The 19,140-nt window shown below is 42.5% G+C and overlaps 1 protein-coding gene across 2 annotated transcripts in view; it reads right to left on the bottom strand.

Moving 5' to 3' along the window:
- The window catches only part of ARPP19 (cAMP regulated phosphoprotein 19), a 238,591-nt gene that overhangs the window by 146,728 nt on the left and 72,723 nt on the right, over window positions 1-19,140 (bottom strand). Inside the window, exon 2 of one of the 2 annotated variants that reach the window (XM_044078843.1) lies at window positions 10,779-10,839. The exons of the other annotated variant lie outside the window; for it this stretch is intronic. The gene's annotated coding sequence lies outside the window, so the exon portion shown is untranslated. The remainder of the gene's footprint in view (window positions 1-10,778; window positions 10,840-19,140) is intronic. 2 annotated transcript variants of the gene reach the window in all.

Genomic DNA, 19,140 nt, shown 5'->3' on the forward strand with positions numbered 1-19,140 from the left:
CTGTAGAAAAAAGTGCCTCCTCAAAAATTGTAGGCAGTGTTAACTCACAAAAAGGAGATTAGAAAATCTTAGTTTACCAAAGGAAAGGGATTTACAAAGCTGACAAGAGTCAGCCAAACTACTAGATGCTAAGAACTTTATTAGGCAAGCAATACCATTCCATCTTGTTATATAGCCAGGCTGAATTCTAGTATCCAAGGCCTACAGCAGATACTCTGGCTTGCTTATTACAGACCAGAATTTGGAAGCCATGACATCTTTCCTTATACCAGCTGTTGCCAGCCTCTTCACACTACACAACCTGAGGTAGCACACTTCTTGCTGACACTTCCATGCATATGTGGGTACAGATTCAGACTTCCATAAGCACAACACTCAAAGGGAGTTACTGAACAACTCCCCTGTCCCCCAAGCATTAAAAATCACAGACATTGCCCTAAAATGTCTGATCCCGCAACTCAACCATTACAGAAGCACCCAGCTTCACAGTTTGAGCCCTGGAAACTACTCTGGTAAGGGAGTGTCCTACTCGCATGACTCCAGACACAAATGGATGGCCTACACCTGCATCACTGCTTTTGTATGTAGTGAGTGGGGGCTCTCCACCCCCAATAGTATCCCCATGTTAGTCTCCCCACCCCCAATAGTATCCCCATGTTAGACTAAGTGAGCTGCATGCCTCAGAAGAAACTTCTCCTTAGAAGCCTTCATGACACTAGGAAAAACACACCTGCATCACTGGAACTTTGCTCCAATGTAGGGTTTACACCCTATCACGGAGTCAATATCTACCACTCATTCAAGCCCTTTGAGATTTGTCAAAGGTGGTGGTGGTACCCATACTCCACAGTTCAGAAAAAAAAAATCCTCCACATCCTAGTACCAGTTTTGATTATAGAGGGACATGCAATTTAGACTATGTAGTGTAGACCCGTTTGCATCTTCACCATGCTGGGAAGTGTGTGTTACACAATGTGGGGCATAATCAACCTGAGGCAGTGCTGCATAAACAAATAAGTGAAGTCTCAAGAACCTTCTTTAGTCGTTTGAAAGAAGGTAGTCAAACCCCACCCCCCTTGAAATCATGGACGCCATACAACCAAGCACCAATCCAGTACAATGCCAAAAGGGGTTCCAGCTCCACAGGGAAAGCATTACCTTATATTTCCAGTGCTAAAATACAATTTCAAGCCACTTTTCAAAGCTAGTGCTGGAGGAGTAATCCTTTAGCATTTTTTCACCTGGCTGGAGGTAGGAGTAGATCAAGAGCAGGTTCTAGTTCATGAAGGAGCAAACCTTAGCTTCTACCCAGAAGTTCAAGTTTTCATATTAAATCCCTTCAAAATCTTTAAATGGAATATGGACTCAAACTTCATTTCATTTCAAGAGAAGCTATTTGGATTAGCACTTTTTTGATCTAACAAAATCCAAGATGAAATGCAATGCAGGGCAAGGCATTGCTCTTATCCTAAATTTCAATGGGGTGAGAGGAGCAGTTATGATTGATAATTTGCACAAGGTTGAGAATCCTTCCAATGTAGTGGGCGTTTCCTCACCATGTTCCCAGCTCCTTTGCTTCATTTTTTGTCTATTAAACTTCATACTCCTTTTCAATGGAGTACAAAAACATACTTCTCTACATTAATCCACAAGTAACAAGTCTCGTGTGCACCATTCCAGCACTAAAGTCTTTTTACAGTTTGTATATTTGAGTTTGCTCTTAATTACAGAAACTGTTGTACATGTGTACAAGTTATTCCATGGGTTGAAGGCAAAGTGGGTGGAGTCAGAGCCTATGTACCCTGGTTTGTTTTAATGTCTTACTGTTTCATGACAGCACACTTGCACAAGCTAAAAAGTTACTGTATTCTATTCTTCCAAAGTTAGACAGATCATAGCCTGTGTTATAGTTTAATGGTTTCCAGTGTGCAGAAAAATCATACTTCACGCTTAAACCAATTTGCTTTGGTTATGTTTTCCCCCCTAGATTGTTGGGATTATCCTACCCGGAAATCAAGCTAAATCACTATCACATGCATCCTCAGAAGATTATCTTCACAATACTTTGAAGATTTAGCTATAAACAAGGATCTGCTAAAGTTCATCCAGCATGTCAGAAGTGCTTCATCTTTGTGGCCAATTTAAACTAAACTACTGCTTCGATAAGAAAAGGTAGTTAAAAATTCTTCCAAGCTCCATTAAAAAAAAACAAAAACAAAAACAAAAACAAAAACGGGCTCTACTATGGTCATGATCCTAAATCAGACTGCAGGAAGCCCCACAAAAAGTGGGCTCTATCCAACTGAAGTTTGGAATACAGTGGGTAACGAGTGCCGTCATGAAAGGAGACTCAAATGAAACAGGGTGGCGTGCACAGAATCCACCCTCAAGTTTTACATATGCAACAGTCTCTAATGACAGCAAACTCAAATATACAAACAGCTGTAAAAGGTAGGCCTTATTACTTGAATTATACAAAACAAAACTGCTACTTGTGGATTAAACTGAAAACTTTTTATTCACTTGTCTACATTGTACTTGGTTTTCAAATGTAAAAGAAAAGAGCAGAGAACAGTTGGGATGAGGAAGGACTAGCTAGAACTGGAAGGATTCTCAACCTTATGCAAGTTGGTAAGGAAAAACTAATGCAGAAGCTTCTATTACAGCCAATTAAAAAAGCAATTCTGAACACCGTATGCAAATCTGCACCAAGGAAGCACAGCCAATTAAAAGGTTAATATGAAAACCAGTCAACTGCTCCTCCCCACATCCAAATGATGGGATAAGAGCATAATGCCTAAGCCAGCATACCTCTCAACTGTCCTGGAGTTTAGCCATGTCCCCATTATATCTGGAGAATGCTTGACTACTTTTGGAGAAAAGGTGATAATACTTTAACAGAGTAACTTTTTACTGCAGAAAATGCATGGTACGTCACATTTATTCTGTGCCTCAGGTTCACAGTACCAGTAATTTAAGAGTTCGTCTTTTCCCCGGTTAGGGGTCACCACAGCGGAACTCTGGTCCACTAATGATTGGCAGATTTGTTTATGGTGCAGAGTTACCAGCCCGACACCAAACCTTCAGCGAAGGCACACCCATTCATGCATGTCTTTCGGAGACCACTTTACCGCGGGGAGGACATGCAGACTCTTCATGGCTCTGTGAATTGAACAGGAGAACCTCTTGCTGTGAGGTTCTCCTGTAAAGGCACTCCAGCCGTGAATCTAAGAGTACCCCCAATTATTTCTGGATTTGTCCCAAACTGGTTGAGAGCTATGCTAGCCAGCATTACTATGTTTTTCCTGACCCAATAGTGCTTCTTTCCTGACCCAAGGTGACTGAATTTTGGAGATTTTAAGGGATTTAATATAAAAACTTTTGAACTTCTGGAAAGAAGCTCATGAGCTACTTCCCTTAACATTTGAGTTGGTCTTGGGTGGTGCCTTAACATTTGAGTTGGTCTTGGGTGGTGCCTCTGTTCCCCAGGTTTGTTTAGCTTGGACTATGCTCCTTACACTGCACAGCATTTTTACTTACTGCTCTCCAGACAGGTGACAGTGAACAGCTACCAGACATGCTTCAGCCATACTGTACATGGGACTGGCCTATTCATATTTTGCCACCTATTCTGGTGGTGTATTAGGGCCTCTACTACATTTCACCCCTTACCTTTAAGTGAGCATATCCAGCTGACAGCACAACTGACACTAATGAAAGTCAAATTAAAAGGTAATTACTATGATGCTACAGCGATCAAGGAATGGCTGTGAACCAGTCAGCTCTCTCCAGTCCATTTTATAACCATATGACCAAGCAGTTTTATCACGCTACAGTAACTGACATTTCATTTGAAGTCACAGCATGAAGTTGTCAGGCTTCCAAGTATTCCATACATCTTTTCAGACACACAGAATGCAAAAACAATTTAAATGCCACTTGGGGAACACTATCTTGTCCGTATAGTTCTGCTATCTGAGAAACATGAGCATTCAAAACTGCACTTTCAGAATTCAAACAGCTGTTTGGAAGCAATTCAGACTAGTTTAGCTCTAGCTGGGGGACTTCTGAACAAAACTGCTGCAATGGATCCAGTAGCAGAATGGAATGCACAATAGCAGCAATTCAAAAGCCCTTCGAATACAGCCACCTCACTACAATAGCAATGTTTGTTTTTTTATTAGGAATACAATTAACCTCTTGATGCAATTAGGCTTTCTGGACAGCTTCAGCAAACAGTAAAACCCAGCATACAAAGCATCCTCCGTCGTTTAGACAATGGTTTCTGTTACCCATAACTTGTATTCCTAGAACATACCATTTCTATAAAAAACACCCTGTCCAATGCTCACCATTTCTGAAACGCTGAAGATAATGGACACTGGTTACAGCATGTGTAATTACCAAATATAAAACATCACACATTGTCCATGCATTTACCATAGTAAATCAGTTACACTTGCAGCATGTGCACACCAACCCCCCCCCCCCCCCCTTTGCAAATAAAGCCAAGTATAACGTGGGTGCAGAAACATATGCAACATAAGCCCTCAGTTTTCCATTTGCTTGAACAGGAAATTTGGGTACAGTCATTTGCAATGTAGTGCTAGGGAACTCCCCAGAACGCAAAGAGTAAAACCAAGCCAACTATAACAAGGGATCAAGAATTTGCATTTTACACAGAATTGTCACACAAATTCTCAAATACCATTCTGAACTATGTTACCTATTGTGTAGAACTTATCCGCGGAGAGAAAATTAGCTGACAGCAGGAGGGAATAGTTTGACGGCTATGTACTATTTGGTTGATGCAGTACTTTACCTGCATACAGAGAACAATTGCAATAGCTTTGCAAGCAGGGATTCAACAAATCTATTTCGGACCACAGTACCAACATACCATACATTTTATACTGAGCAGCTTAAAATATACAAGCTGTAGTACTGCTAAAGCTTGTGTAGTCCTTGCTTGGTAATAAAGTTTACAATGAGCTGCCAGGACTGTGGACAGAAATAAATAGACAAGCACAAGTCCAATCTTATATTTTACTTTGTATGCAGTAACAAAAAGCTGGTGAAATGAATTTGAGTATGAAAATGTACACACCCCAATTCTCCAGTACACATTTTCAGTCAAGTTACAAATCTCCAGTCTAAGCAATAATGAAAAAAATGCAAGCTTGCATACAAGTCAGAAGCCACATATTGAGGTTAAAGGAAAAAAAAAAGTTTCAGTACTGCAAAACTGTTGGCAAGATACTACTACATCATGCAAGAGGAGGGCATCTGCACATCACTTACCAGAACTGCAAACCAAGTACTTCATTTTTATAAACAATAGCCATTACAGACTTCAGAAGAGATCACCCCTGAAGTTAAATCAACACTGCCGCTTTCCAACCGATTCTGCACCCACCTTTTCCATGCCATACATCCCAACTCTTACTATAAAAGCATAATTAACTATGGTAATAAGCTACACAGAAAACTTTAAGGTATACTTATTCATTAAGTAGGTAAGGGGACTGGTCAAACAACAACCATAACCAGAGCTCACACAGCGCAAAAGAATGTTAGACCATGAAATATAAGCCAGAGTAAAAGACTAATCACTATAAAACTCTGAAAATGTTGGTTACAAAACAGGGACTCTAGTATGGTGTGAATTAGCATGTCAATGGCAATACAGCATACTGAAAGAAAGCAACTGCTGTATACAGGCTTATTTGCAGTGAGTCAAACATTGCATCCATGTGAAACTGTTGGAAAACATTTTACCCAAGTGAAGCTATTTAAATATAATTTGCAGCAAGTCAAATGGTACTGTATCTTGCTCTTTTAGAAAATCAGTGGCTCTCCACAGACAGCTAAAGCTCAAGTTACCCCCTTCATATCCAACTGCTTAGTGCACACCGCAGTGCCTAGGATACAACCCTTTTCCCCCATCTTACTGTCAAGATCTGCAACAGCTACAGCAAAACCACCAGTTATTGGAGTCTCCATCTTCTGGGATTACTGCTTCTGTTTTCCCCTGGTGAGAAAGAGCACAGGGACATTTCCTGGAAACTGATGATCACCTGAAATTGTACTTAACCACTTCATATGTGCCAGCTTGGAATTTCTGCTTATATTTTGCTCCTGGTAAGAGAAGGAGCAGAGTTAATGGATTTGACCATTTCTGGTTGGGCGGAGAGTGTCTCTGCTGGACTTTCCCCGATTATTCTGGTTGCTGTTCAAGGCATCTACCAGGAAAAGGCTAGAAGGCTACAGACCCTTCCATCATATGGGACAAGGCTGTGGACCACCAAACAGGTGGTGGCCTGCTTCTCATCTTGGGATTGGTGCCAATATTTTGCGTCTGGTGAGAAGCAAAGGAGCACTGTACCCTAGCACAGTGAAGATGAAGCTGTGGTGAGATCACCCTAGTAATAGCCAGGCAGTAGCCATTCATGTGACTCCCCTCTTATTCTTGACCAGCTCAATTGTTTTCAGCAAGTACTGATATTCTGAAGTTAAACAAAAATCTGCCCAAATACTTAATCCTTAAATTTTCAGGGTCTAGTTTCCCCTGAAGTGTTTGGCAGTGCCCCCTACAGACACAAGTGATCGCTTTCCTGTAAAAGAAAAACAGGAAATTTCACCACCAGTACCTAGCTGCACACAGGACAACTAGTTTGCACTGACACTAGTCCACAGAGTGGCAAACCAGATGCTCAACATAATTTATTCACTCCCAACTGTCTAAGAGGGTCTATTGCCATGGATATGAACTTTTCCCACTATCTCAATTACCAGCTTGGTGGATATGGGCAATGCAGAAATTGCTTCGTTTACTGAGGACCAGTTAATTCTCACCACAGATATGGTGTGAGAGATACATTTACACAAGGTCACTGGAGGCAAAGCTCTCCCATAAAAGTACTTGTGTAAACAAGGTTGTCAGTACACATGCTGCACCCATCACACACAATTCAAAGCAGACATGCTGAGGCACCAAGTGTAACCCTCTTAAAACTCCAAAACCTAGAGGAATACCCTCTGCATCCCTGAAGTCATTCTTTCAAAACCACCTACATCTCATGGAGCCTCTACTTCTAAACCCATAAGGCAATCCACCACACAATCCAACATTCTGGTCATTGGAGACTCCATCATGGAGACAGACTGATGACCTTCCCACCAGGCTGAGAAAGGAGAAAGTTGCTTAAAAGGGGCTAGGATCTGACATTAAGCATGCACTCGGGTCACTGGACCACAAGTACCAGTATGACTCAGTCCATGTGGGTGTACATGACCCAAGAATATAAGACAGACATCATGGAGATCTTGGAAATGTTTGTCCCTGGCTGGTACAAGGCTAGCACTGAGCAGCATTTTACCTTCAAGGATATGCTACGATACAAAGATAACAGACTTCAATAATTGGCTTAGTTGCTGGTGTCATTCTAAGGAGGTGCAGTATTTGTCAGCATGGAAGGAGATGGTCAGACCATGCTGCTTTGACAGGGATAGTCTACACCTCTCCTCTATAGGCTTTCAAATATTAGCTAAAAACACCATCTTCCCCCATACTGCCTATTTTGGGCAATGACAAACTGAAAGTTTCTCTGACACAGCAAATCAAAACCAAGAAAACATCTAAAAAGGCATTACTGCTCAGTGTTACAAGTCTAAACAAAAAAAAAAAAAAAAAAAAAAAAAAAAAAAAAAAAGACACTCCCTAGAAGCTTTCTTCACTCTAGAAAATGCAGATGTCTGTGCGGTAATCACTGAAACATGGTTTAAAAGCTGCAGAGAGCACAGACAGTGCAAGGGTAGAATGCCTTCCACACATTTAGACCCACTACTACACAGGCAAGGACTAGAGGTGGAGGGGTCCACATAAAAAATGTATGCGGAGTCTGGTCAGACAGGACAATGCACAGGCTACGCCATGTTCAAATCACCACAGGCAAAATCCAATACTACTTCCTTGCAAGCTACAGGTCCCCTCTATGACCCAGGAAACCCATACCATGCACATTGGAAACACACCACCAAATTCATGGGCAACCAATTACCACACTATTGACTGGGAATTCTGTATGACACCAAACGTTCAGGTAGATATTCCTGGATTTTGTAAACAAACTCCCTGGACCAGACTGTCAATACACCAGCCAGGGGTGCGACCTTACTGGACCTGGTCCTCAGTAATATAGGAGTGCTGCATACCCCTAGTGCAAGGTCTTCTTTGGCAAGGTCAGACCACAAAATGGTCCTTTGAAGTAAAACTGAAACCCAGCCCATGCAGCTAACCCTGGGATTATTCAGGAACAACAAAGGCTAACTTCGTTATAAAGTGATAAACTGGCAAAATTTAAGCCCCATAAACTGTGAGAACACTACTGCCTATACAGAATTAAGAGAAACCCTACACAAGCATGTTAATAGCGTCATAGGGGTAGCTGTAACCACCAGGAAGTACAGAACTTAAACCACCCTGGTGGAATCAAAATCAATAGGCTGCATAACAGAAGGAAGAAAATTACAGCAAAATGAAGTGCAGCCCCCAACAGGAATAAAAGCACTCTCAAACTAAACGCAGAGGAAAATAAGTCTACAAGAGACAAAGGAGGTAAATTTTGCCTTCCAGGCCAAGGACAACTGCTAGGCATTCTTTAGCCTTGTCCACAACCTCAAAAGCAAATACACAATTGTGTGCAGAGCTCATTGTAAATGGAGCCACCTATACCCAAGTCAGAAAATATAGCAAGTCTATTGTCAGACAATTTCAGCTCCTACTTTACCCTTCTCTCAACCTCAGCCTTTCCTCAGGAAATACCAACTATAACGCCCATCACTAGGAAAATAAATTCCTTAATGCTCCAAGGCCAAGAATGCTGCATCAATGGGCCCAGACAATATCCCAGGATGCCACCTAAACATTAAGTCATATCAGGCCCTTTGGAATGGATATTTAACTGTAGCCTTCAAAAACAGGCTTCGTCTCTCATGGAGAGCAGCAACAGTCATCCCTCTGCACAAAGGTGGGCCATCTACAGACCCACAAGTCTCACTAGTGTTATGTGCAAAGCCATAGAAAGAAATGATCCAGGAAACCTCCAGATACCATGGAAATGATCCAGTAAGCCTCCAGACACGGGACCAAACTCAAGTAAAGCAGCATGAAACAAGGTGCACTCAACTGACAAGCTTCGGAGGGATTTCTTCAAGCCATGCTTGTTCAGGGTCTTCGAGCACTGATGCTTTGTACTTGCTCATGAACTGCTGAAGACTTATCTTCAGGATCAAGTCTGCAGTACTGGTTTTGCCACTACTACTAAATGCCATGCTAACAAACAAATATTTTTCTCAGCGACCGAATCCTCCCCAAATTATTAAACGCACCTTCACTGCAACAGTGAGAAGCCATTTAGGATGCTGACAAATTATAAAAAAAATGCAAAACTAAAAAAAAAAAAAAAAAAAAAAAAAAAAGCGAAAGGAGAGTACCAAATGAATCCAACCAAATGCAAATTAAACCTGTAAAGCGCTTTTAGTTTAGTACAAAATCGAAAAGCGCTTTACAGGTTTAATAAATTTGCATTTGGTTGGATTCATTTGGTGCTCTCCTTTCGTTTTTATTTTTAAGTCATTAAGGATGTCAGACTAGATCACATGACTCACTGCAAACAATTGTATCCTTGATGCAAGTAGTAAAACAGTGCAAGGAAACAAACTGAAGATACACTGGTTTGGCGGCATACTAACATAGTTCTTATAGAAAAGTGCATTTTTAATCTACAAATGAACGGCTTAGAAAGAAAAAAAAAAAGGAGAGGTGCTCTCCCCTGTGCCCAGCCTAAACCCACCACTGTAGAAGTCTCTTACCAAAGATGAGATGTGGAAGGACCAGAACAGTTTAAAATTCCCTCCAAGTTCCAATTGCCAGGCAGAAAACAGGGCAAGCAAGCAGCTGCAAGCACGGACGTTAATGTCTTTTTTAAATGCAGAGCAAGCAGCTGCTTAGCCACCATTGCAGAAATTAGGATGCTCAGCTGCGAACCCACAAGTCTTTAACAGATAGTGAGCTGCATAGCGGAAAATTATTTTTTCCACTACAGCAAGGATGACCATCAGGATACTGCAGAAATGGTGGGTGCTCAACCACCCTCACCATACAGTTTCAGTGCCTATGCACCAAAGACAGGAGTGTGACAGGGAGGGAGGGTGGCCTAATGATTAAGGAATTTGCCTTACAAACACAAGGTGCAGGGTTCGAGTCTCACAAGGGATAACTGGCTAGGCTTAAAATGGCTCGCAAGGGCAGTTAGCTTAGTACTAATCTATGTAGTTACATGTAGCCTATCTGGTTACCATGTTTACCGGCTGTGCCACCTGGTGACAGCACTAAAATGTAGAAAATTAAATTAATCTAGGACACCGAGGTGGGAGAGGAAAACCCCCAAGTTTGGAGTAAACCTATCAGAATCCACACAAGATTAACTTGGCCCTAAAATGCTACACCAGCAAGCGGAGGCTGTGGGGAAAATAGGGAAAGCGTACTAGGTGGAAAGGCCTTTCCAAACCCAGCTGAAGTACACGTGTGTACACACAAAGGACACTAGTGACTAACCACCACCACCACTGTCACTGCAAGTAAAATACCAACATTCCCATCCTGAGCATAAAAAACTTGCTAGTCTTGACACCAGTAGAGATTTTTTAAAACCATGGCTATAGCCTACATTTCCAGTCATTTTTAAGGCAAAACAGAATCTGATGTTACTACATACCAGTCCACTCCAGTTAATAGAAGGCAACGATTCAGTAGTCAAATCAGCTCGGTCAGCACCACTAAACATTTAAAGCAACACATGCAATGAATGAAATGCAGTTATAAAATGCACCTGTTCAGTCACCATTCAGTGTGCAAAAGCACCACTCTACTTCCAGAAGTTAAGCATAAACTTTAGAGTACAGTAAAGGTGAATTCAGGTTCAAATGTCTTACCAAAGTTCGTCAAAAGCCACCAGACCAAAATAACTGGAAAAACGTGTCATTTTGAATTTAGACTCTTAGAAAACCAAATTCTTTCAGGTATAATGCACATCCCAGTTGCTAAAAACTGCACAAATTAAAATTCAGACTGCTACCCATAGATGAGCTTCAATTTCTCTTGTGAATGAAACTAGAGCAGGATCAAGTCAAAAAGCAACCTCCATGTTCTTCTCTCACTCCCAAGATCCCTAAACCAGTTCCGAGAAGGTTGAGGCACACAGCCTCTTTCCTGCTCACTCCTGGGGAAAGCAGTTTTTTATTTATTTATTTTTTTTAAACTCACTCAACCCTAAATAGCACTCCATGCCAAAATCCCTACTGTAATCGCAGCTCACTAGGAGTGACAGCGCATGCTCTGGTCCATCCAGCACCAGCAAGTCCGTGAAGACTGTACACTGTAATCGCAGGTCACTAGGAGTGACAGCGCATGCTCTGGTCCATCCAGCACCAGCAAGTCCGTGAAGACTGTACACAAGCTACTGCAGAGCTTCACCACACAGCCATGATCTCAATTACATTCCATATCCACTTGCAGAGAAGCTTAATTAAGCTGGGCTAGACACTTACCTCAATAGATTTAAAAGTCTAGCATTAATGTGCTTTTATGGCCAAGGTGCTAGGAGTAGCAGTGGTCAGATGCATGACTGCAACACATTCAAAGTAATCCTGTTTTGGGGTAAGGGTGAAGTTCAACTTCACATCCAATTTGGCTTCATGTCAGGTCACCTTGTGGTAATGAACAGTATTTTATGCAATACTGTGTTAGTGTACACAAGTGTCAGAAGACCAGTGGGTGGTCACGGTGGTGCAGAGAGTAGCACAGTCACCTCACATCAAAAAGTTTTAGATTCTCGGGCTGGGGTGCCTTCTATGCAGCATCTGCATGTCCACACTGCACACTAAAATTACCTGTAGGAGAGTGTGTGCGCACATGTGAATGAACTACAGTGGCAGGGCCAACCACCTGGCAGTGTAAACCTTGGGTTTGAGAGGATTGTCCCTGTGGAAGTACCCTGACCCCATGTGCAAAATGGGAAAAAGGGTCAAGGATGGATGGAATCACAGAATTAAAGGACCTACAATTTTCTGCCACTGTAGAATCCCAGGTAAATGCAGTTACCACAGCTTCAAAATGACCTAAAATGCAAGCAAACAGACTGAAGGACAGCTCCAGCGCAGGCAAACCTTGTATTCTGAACTTCAGATACACAGAAAACCAAAGAGCGAGATCTCTGTAGCCCAGTTTGGAGAAACTCCTCTTTGCCTTTTTACCCACAAATTCAGACGCAGCTTTAAAACAAAGGGTGCTCCCATAACAGTGCATTTTCCTTGACAATCATATATATAACGAACAGGCACTGGCAAGTGGAGAGATGCACCCTCAAATTCAGATGTTCCTGAAAAAAAAAAAAAAAAAAAATGCAACTCCTAACCTGCAAAAGGTTATGCTGGCTAGTCTTGTTTTGCTGATTACCAAGTAACGTGGACTGGTAAAGTGAGCTTTTTAGCCATGACAAACTGCACACAAAATGTAAAGTGGTACCATGTGCCTTTCTTGGAGGATTATATTTCAACTTCAAACTGCAGGATATATATATAAAAAAAAAAAAAAAGTTATGGACTTGCCACAATGTTCCATCTGTTTTGTCGATCTTCGTTCATCCTTGACGTATGGGACCCAGAATTCCCCTCTCGAATTACCTCAGTTTGCAGCTATAAGGAAGGAAAAAGTGTTTACAACGACTGAAGATGCTCTGTCCAAGGTAAGACGTGAAATAATCAGGACTAAAGTCTGTTCCTCCAAGGAATCTGAAGGAGGTGGAAGGAGGGTGGGGTGTCAAGGATACATGAAGATTGACAACAGATAAAGTTATGGACTTGCCATAATGTTTTGATTATGTCAATCTTTAGTAGGTTATCTTTGACGTATGGGACAGAGTCCCCAGCTACCTCGCATCTTGGGAGGCCTTATGGAAGGCTATTTGAGCACCACGGTATCAAATGAAACTCTTACCTTGGAGACCAGATCCACTTTGCAATGAGTGATTAAGGCACTTGAGAAGCCCAAGTTGCTGCTCGCGTCATCCATGGAAGCCTTAGAGTGGAAAACAGCAGACGTGGCCATAGTACTTGTGGAGTGCACGCCAACTAGGGCTGGTAATTGGAATTTTTTTGTGGCTAAAGCTTATACATTCTCTTAACCACTTGGACAATGTGACCCTTTGAAAAAAATGTTCCTCCTATTCAGTTTTGGCTGGCTCAAAAGAAATGGCAACTTTAGAATGCAGATTCAAAACAGATTTGCTACTCCCTTCTGCTCCCAGCTTCTATAATCCATTCGAGGATAACTATCCAAAGCTTGCCATCAGTAGCTGGCACAGAGGGGTTGAAAGCTACAGATCTAGGGTTGCTTCTCAGATCAGTACAAGTCAGTGTTCCTTAGTTTCCTTCTCTACAGACACAAACTGCTGCATTTTACAAGAGGTACTTTTAAGCTGTAGCAAGTTACATCTTTCCACATGCAAAGCAGAAGTGGATGTACAGAAGAGTAAAGTACAGTTGTGTACACTTACCATAAATGTAGATGTTAGAGTGTATTCACTGTTGCAGTCATTACATTTGGGTTATCTGCTTGCAGGTAGCCCTCAAGTCGGCCTGATTAACAAAGTCTTGTGTCCTGCATCGGTTGCTGTCCCTTCTTCCATGACGTCAGGTCATCAGGAGTATAAAACATGCAGCAGACGCCATTTCATCAGTTTTTCTTGCCACAGATGTCAAGTGCCCCCCTAATGGGAAGCAATTAAAAAAGTACAAAGATATACCTCCAACAAAAAAGCAAATACACCAAAAAAAGGCTTTTAAGCTCAAGTTTTCCCTACTCTCAGCAATTTACTTTTTTTGGTTTGTCTGATACCAGTGGCACTATTTTTTACAATTTGTTCCGTTTGTCTACTTTTATTATGGCTGAGAGTTTGGGACAAGAGGCATTTTTGAGTCCTGATGGAATATTGAATGGAATACAGTCAAATGATGGAACTATACTGGAAACTAGTGTTAATTTAACCAAGATTACCACAAATCCCTTTATCTGTGTAAATTCTGATGAAGTGGATATGGTGGATTTAAATGTAGACTATGATGAAACGGCACTGTTTAAGACATTGAGAGAACTGGAAGATAAATGTATAAGCACAAGATTATTGTGGCAATGCTACCACTTCGAGGCTGCTATTCATCATAAAATAGTCCCCAGAGGGCTCAGAGTGCTAAAGATGCCCTCCTATGGCGACAGCCTGCTTGAACTCTTGAAGAGATGGCAACTATTGAATCTGCAGCCAAGCCTGGACTACATGGCTTTATTAAATGAATACTTTTTGACCAGAGGAAGTCTCTCTAGCCAGTGAGATTAAGGACTTTATACTTGTCCAGCTCCTTTAAAAGGAGAAGTATACGTGCAGCTAAACTTTTGTTGAATATTTCCCTTTTTGAAAGGAAACCAAAGAAAATAAAAAAGCTAAGAAGAGACTTCATAGATTTCCGTGATGAGAAGGTCTTCTCGTGGCCGAGAAACAACGCATTAGCTGAGCATATAACAGACAGTGCACACATTGAGGCCAACAAGCAGCAATATGCAACAATGTGGCAATACACAACGGGCAGTGGAAACTGCTATGCGAAAACAGTTTCATACACAGGAGCATTCTGTAAGTAGCGTCACCACAGCTCAGAAACCAGCAGAGGAAATTCAGAAGGCAGCAGAGATAGAGCCAATACCTTGAACAAGCGTCTCAAAAGATCTAGGACAAGCCAATGTACAAGTGGGTGCTACTGATAAGGGGAATATTGCAATAGTTGGTGTGGATATGGTTCGAAAAAATGTAAGTACTGTTTGTGCTAGGATGGAAGGAGTGCACGTTGATATTGATTCACCAGACGTTGCACAAGATGGCATAGTTGCTGGTAATACTGGCACAGCTACTACAGCTTTGAATACAATGGCCATCCTCAATAATATAACAGAAGGGGAGATTAATGACGGATGATTATGGTGCTGATAAATATGCAGTGGTCTTACGAAGGAATCTAACAATCTAGTAAGACCAAAAGTGCTGACCAAGTAAAGTATAGTGACTGCCTCAAAATGATGGATGGTCTTTGGCTTTTTTTGGAGAGAGAAAGCCCTGCCTATAAGACAAGGAAAAGTGAATAGGAAGGTCATGCAGTCGCAAGAGAGAGCAGATCCTCCCACCTGTGGTGAAAGGTCAAGGGCACTGGGCCCACAAACACGAAATTGTTGAGAACTAATCTAGTTTTTAATCAGTCTTCCACTGAACTGACACGAAGGTCTGTCATTTATACCTGCTACTAAACTTTACTTAGTGGAAACCATGAACAAGGGAAGGTCACTGTAAGCTGCCTGTCGGGTGCCAGGATCTGCTACATAACGCAAGCACTCAGGTCACTCCAAAGCAAGTACAAGTATGACTCAGTCATTGTCCATGCTGGTGTGAATGACCAGAGATGTACCTCCCTGGACTACATGGAGACAGAGGAGCTCTCTGACCATGTAAGCCCAGGCTGGTATGACCCTGACCTTGAGTAGCATCTTGCCCTCACCAAGAATGATGCCACAGTAAAGACAAAATGATCAGTTTCAACAACTGGCGTCATTCAAAGGGGATCCAGTGTGTCAGCCTGGGATGACATGCTCGACAAGCCACGTTGCTTCGCTAGGGACGGCTTGCACCTGTCACCCTTAGGCTTTCGTATACTGGCCAAGGCTCTTGCCACCCCCATAGTGCCTTTTTTAGGCAAGGCTCAAAGGACAAACCCACCTCCATAGACAACCCAAAGATAAAAAAACCTAAAGGTAATGCTACTCAATGCCAGAAGTCTAAACCTAAAAAGATGCACGCACTCGAGACTCTCCTCAGTATGAAGAAAATCGATGACTGTGCAGTAACAGAAACCTGGTTCAAGGCTCCTGAGAGCACCCCAGCACTACCAGGTTATAACTCATACCATGTGTTTCGGCCCCAAAACTCGGACCTAAGCACAAAAGGAGGGGGGAGTATCTATATTCAGATACCTACACCTCCAGGTTAGTGGCACTGCACAAAGCATCGGAAACCATCCATGTGCAACTAACAGCAGGCAAAACTGCCTTTCAGTTTGTAGCCTGCTACAGAACACCCTCCCTATTATAGGAAACCCACTTGGCATTCCTGAGAACACTGGAGAATATGAAGGTCTCTCCAAACACTATGTTATTGGGTGACTTCAACTACCCAAACATTGACTGGGAAAACTACTCAAGCCCAAACACCCTCGCCCAACGGTTCCTTGAATTTGTAAACTCTAACGTAATGGAACAACTGGTCACCACTCCAAGAGGGAACATATTGGACCTGGTCATCACCAACATGGGGACTATGTTCCACACCAGAGGTAAACCCCTCATTGGCAAGATCAGACAATAAACAAATTTCCCTGGACATCCAGATCCCGTCCCCACCCCCAGCCAAGGAAATTACTAAAGAATTTCTCAAAAGCCAACTTTGCACTTCAAGACTGAGGTGGAAATCCTTCAAAGCCCCTGGGACAGAGGATAATACAGCCCAATTTGCAGAATCCTTTACAAATGCATTCTATGTGCACCTGCAGGAATGCATGGATCGTGCTATCCCAAAATAAACAGACTCACTCCTCCAAAAACAGGAGACCGGTCTGGTGGACCCCGGCCATAAATAAGCTATAACAGAAGGAGGAAGCTACTACATCAGAGCAAAAAAGGGAAGGCATCTCTGATCAGTATTCGCAAGAAACTTCAATCCCTCATAAAATCAAAGGCCAGTTTCGAAAGAAAAATTGCCCTAGACACTAAAGATAATCACAAGGCCTTCTTTAGTTATGTCAGGAACATGGGCAGAAATGCCCAGATATGCTCTGAATTGTTGCATAACTGTACAAAATATACTGAACCTACAGACATAGCCAACATCCTGGCAGACAGATTCAGCGCAAACTCCCCCCCTCCCCCCCAAAGGAGCAAACTCCTATCCCAACTGAATGTAACCTCCCTGACATCACAGATGCACAGGTGAAAGCTGCCCCCTCCAAAGCAAAAAACACAGCATCTATGGGACCGGACAGTGTCCCAGGCTGCGTCTTACACGAGCTCCAAGAAGAACTGAACCCTCACATCAAGTCACTGTTACTACAGGATATGTACCCAAAGAATGGCGTACAGCTACAGTGGTCCCACTCCATAAAGGTGGTGCCACAACGAACCCCGGAAACTATCACCTCATAAGCCCGACTAGTCTGGTCTGTAAAGCTATGGAGTGTATCATGGAACTCATAAACAAAGACATTGGGAGCCTCCAGAGACTGGACCCTACCCAATTCGGCTTTAAGGGCAGATCTTGCCTCAAACCTAGTTGATTTCTTTGAAACAAAACAGTTACCAAAGCCATAGAGGAGGGCAAGGTAGTCCACACAGCCTACCAGGACCTCGCAAAAGCCTTCGACACAATACCCCACTCGGGCATCATAAATAAGCTTACCAGCTTAAATATCAACCCCTACATCACAAGATGGGTTGCAAACTGGCTCAGAGAACCCACATAGTCAGAATCGCAGGTGCCCTGTCCGAAACCAAACCAGTTACAAGTGGCGTCCCACAGGGCTCAGTTCTGGGACCTCTCTTGTTCGGTATATACTTCTCCGAGGTTCAGGCTAACATGGGGGGATTATGGCTGAAGTTCACAGATGACTGCAAACTGGGGGCCATAATCGAATCTCCAGCTGACACAAGCATCCTCCAAAAGGGTCTCACAGACGGATGCTTGGTGCCAGATTCACGGCCTCAAGCTAAATGCTAAAAAGTGCATAGTCACCCCCTTTGGGAAAAACAAGGTGCCCACAAATTACCACATAGGTGGTAATCCATTAAGTACGGAAGTAATTAGAGATTTGGGGACCAACGTAGATAGTAATCTCTCCTTTGATAATCATGTTGCCAAAGTGGTTAGAAAGACCTTCTATATATAGCCCACCTTATCACGAAAGGGTTCGCATCTAGATCAAGAGGTCATTGTGCCCCTCTACTCGTCACTCATCAGGCCCATAATTGAATACAATGCCCCTTTTGGGATGTACCTTACCAGACACCTGCAGCAACTGGAGAGACCCCAAAAGTACCTCACCAAGAGGATCATGGGCTACAAACAGATGTCCTATGCAGCTCGACTAAAGAAACTCCAGCTCTACTCAGTTGCTTACCACCTATTCAGAGGCGATCTATGCCTGACATACAAACCCATGCCAAACCCAGAATTAATGGACATGCTCCACCTCAAAGAATCCAAGTCCCTTAGAGCTACACGCTCCAGGGACCTAAACCTCAACACAAAAATAAATAGGACATGCTGGAGGGACAGATTCATTTCCCAGAGGCTCCCCTCACTCTGGAATACAATCCCAATTCATGTTAGACATAGCCCCTCGCTGACCATCTTCAAGCGAAATTTGGACGTGTGGATGGGAAATCGCAAATTCTCCCCTGAGATCTCTGTGTCCCTGCTAGACAGAGGCGCAGTAAACTAATCTTAAAAGGGTACCTTCTGTGACCTACTTTACAGAGGCACAGTAGGCTAATCTAATAGGGAGGCGGAAGCCAAATACACTCTGGCTAGGCTTATAAATTCCCTAGGGCAGATAGGTAAATACTAGGCTATGAACCTATGAGAAATGTGATGCTAAAAACAGTTATGGATGAGCATAGTGCTTCCAATGATGGCAATGTTTTTAAGAAACCCAGTACTTTTATACCAGGCAATTCACCAGCAATGGAGGCTTTTATTACTTTCTTTATGTGAAAATGACTGAAGGAGGCAGTAAATCGAATTTTTTTTTTAACTTGTCTTGTAAGGAATAGGAGGCCTTAAATTCATTACTGACAGACGAGCACTTGATAATCAGACCAGCAGACAAAGGAGGTGGCATAGTGGTTTTAAATATACAGGTTTATATGGAAAGACTATATGACATGCTTCATAGAAAAGTGTAAGCAGTTCTACAGAAATATCAGGGGAA

The sequence above is a fragment of the Protopterus annectens genome, chromosome 7.part1 (genome assembly GCF_019279795.1).
Source record: "Protopterus annectens isolate FY-2018-M chromosome 7.part1, PAN1.0, whole genome shotgun sequence".
Classification (NCBI taxonomy): Eukaryota; Metazoa; Chordata; order Ceratodontiformes; family Protopteridae; genus Protopterus; species Protopterus annectens.